Consider the following 3,399-nt stretch of genomic DNA (forward strand, 5'->3'; position numbering starts at 1 on the left):
GGTGCTAAAGACTCAATTTGATTTAAAATAATTCTTTATCTATTGTAACACTTATTGAGTTACTGTATAGGTCAGACTCAAAGCTATGGTGATTTTTAAAAGCATAATTATTGATTCTATTTTCAAAATTCTATTCGGCTTTGTTGTGTTTGTGTTTACATCAGAGGTTAAAGTGGCATAAAGATAATTTAATTTAATATTTATTATAAAAACTCAGTAATTGCATTCGTAAGGAAATTTTAGCTATATTCTCGTCTTTCTGTTTAAGGTCAGTCTTCATAAACCTGTGTCTTGAAGTATACATCACGTGAAAGTGGTTACAACCCTTAACAATGATAGAAAATTAAGGATATTATGAGCTAAAAATAAGCGACTTTGAAAATCATAGACAAACTCTTTTTATACATCCATTTACAGATTACACCTTTTCAACCATAACTTTGTGAACACAGCTAAAAATATACTAATATAGGTACCTAATATGAAAACAAGCGGTTGATAGCCGAGACATTCGCATTACCTGTTTAAAAAAGGAACCAAAAACTGGCAACACTATCCGCCCACAGACAAGCAAACACACAAACCGATCTCATTACTAACAATGCGCCATATATTACTCAGTTTCCGGTCTGAATCCATTCGCTATCTCTTTCTAACATACGGAGGTTATAAGTCTGTCTCTCTCTACGATGGCTCTGACGCATCAAGATCATTAGGAGGCGATACAGTGATTTGTATTGTGTTTTTTTCTTCAAGGCGTCGTGTTCTCGATTCAAAAAGTGACACTCGCATTGCGTACAGATAATTTATACAGATGTTTTTGAGTAAAAAACGACAGATAAAGAAAGTGTTCGCGCCAAATCGGAGACTGGGTTAAAGATGCTACAGTAGGTACAAAAGAGGTCACCTTTGATTATACAAAAGTCCGTTGTTTATTATTTAAACGTAAATAGTAGGTAGCATTTTTATTAGTTTAATTTATGGCACCTATTAAATTTGTATTTTTAATTAATAGCCAATTACTTGATAATAATAACAAATTATACCTAGGTACCAAATAGTATTATTAGTACTAATAATATTATAAGTGAAGTAAAATTATTACTTACTAAAATATATTATTATGTCACAGTTAATAATAATTGTATAATTCTTACACGGTGATAACAATAATTATAATTTTAATAGATGTATCTACCGAACTTAAAATTATCTGATCTAAACAAAAAGAATATTATAATAGTTCTCACAACGAAAACGTCAAGCGTAAAACGCAAAGTGACATCGCTCCAAAATCCATCACAGATAATAAATATGGCGCAAACCAAACATTCGAACTTGAATGGACCCCGTTCATATGCAAATTTGGCCAAAAAATTTGACATAACCATAAAAGATGGATCACATTTTTTTATGTATTTTAAATACGCCATTCTTTGCCGAACAATAGTCGTTCGATCTAAATGCTTCGATTTCTGTTCTCAAATATTTGTTGCGTCACATTTTGTTTGTGATATAATTTTTTGAATAAATTATCTGTGCTTCATTTGAAATAAGTAATGCTGATGTCGTAGATTAGTAAAGATACTCCGCCGCCTTGAAATTGAATGAAGCCACAAACGGCTTATTAGTAAGTTCTTTTTTTGAATTCTTGACAAATAGAAACATTTTTAGAGAAAATTTACGAAAATAAATAACTAATACTGCGTAATTTACATAACAAATAAATAATTATTTCAAATATTTTAGGGACATTTTAGCACGGAGACGTGGCAAAACTTTTTTACGCAACTATTTAAATTCTCAAAACTGGGTACATTTTCTTGTTAGGAGTGAGTAATCCTTACTAATAATTTATGGTTGATGTAGATAATTTCAATTAGGCATTCATACTGTGTAGGTATAACCTAATTACTATAGCTTATAGATAAACGCCATATATTGTCTATACCTCCGTGTTCGATATGAAACTAAAAAAAAGGAAAGCAATTGCCGTAAAACCTCAAAATAAAAAGTTTTGAACCAAAATGATAAAAAAGCAATATAATATTCCGTTTTACATTAAATCCAAAACCGTAGAGCCAAATTACAACTAAATTAAAATACTTACGTCTAGAACATTCAAGCTCAGCTAATTATAAAATTCGAATCGCGCCATTTAAAATCAAAATCAGATAACAGATAAAAAATATATCACACTTTTCTAACAATACAGGCAAAGGACATCCAACTGACAATGGAGCCAGTCATTAGTATTTGAATAAAATGGGGGACCCGCTCTTGCATAAGTAATTATAACAATTATTTTTTGATAGATAATAAATTATTTTTGACAGGGCATTCAGATGTTACGCTTGCAAATACGTGTAAACCATTGGATGGTTATTTTTATACTTTTTGTTTGTGTAGATGCAAATGAAAGTTTAAATAATGTTTTCTAGATTATATGAACTTTCTTTGTGAGATCGTATTCGTTGTAGTAATTAGTTAGGAGGTATGTATGGATCAAATCTTACATTTATTTTTTATTTCTGCCTAATAACAGCAGTATTAAGCATTGCTGTGTTCTGTACCCTTACCAGGAGTTTTTACGTTTCGACAAGTATGACTGTTTTGGTATTTGTTTACGTATTGGCCCATACGATTTCCTAGTTCTGACACAATCCGCTAGGGGCGCTGAGTGGAATTTGTATGGGCAAATACGTAAACAAATACCAAAACAGTCATATTTGTCGAAACATAAAAACTCTTGGTAAGGGTACTGGTATGAAGGGTGCGGTAAGTGAGACATACTTTTCAGAGGCATTCTCAGGCAGCGTCCTCAGGGGTAGCGGCGCATCTGTGGCAGACCTCAGTTAGGAATATCTAATTTTATATGAGGTTAATTACACATTTCCATGGGCGACAGTAGCCACTTACCATTAGGTAGACTGCGTGGTCGTCTGCTACTTCTATATTATAAAAAAAAAACTTCGTTAGGCAGCAAGTAATTAAAAACTTATAAAAATGTTGATGTTGTCACTCGATAAAAAACTAATGTTCGATACATTTGCATGTGTACCGAGACAGTGACGTCACATCCCTTATACACACCTTGCTGTTAACCGATCACTTTCTATTTGATATCAACAAACGATCCCTATTTTATGTTTTATGTAAAGTTTTTATGTCGCTTTTTATTTAATAACTCTCCATTTCTGTATGGGAGACAATAGTTTTTTACAAAATTCACATAGTACCCTAGTTTACGCCCAGTGCAAGGAATTTCTGTCTACTCAGAAGTTCCGGCGTTCGATTACCAAGAACCTCAATTTTTTAAAAGTTACGTTTTTATTATTAATTAATTATAATGAACATTTTGATCCACTAATAACCTTTTAACCTAATTAACTTTACATT

Source organism: Epargyreus clarus, unplaced genomic scaffold (genome assembly GCF_041222505.1).
Source record: "Epargyreus clarus isolate Ecla_fem2 unplaced genomic scaffold, WU_Ecla_fem_2.2 ptg000012l, whole genome shotgun sequence".
NCBI classification, from domain to species: Eukaryota; Metazoa; Arthropoda; class Insecta; order Lepidoptera; family Hesperiidae; genus Epargyreus; species Epargyreus clarus.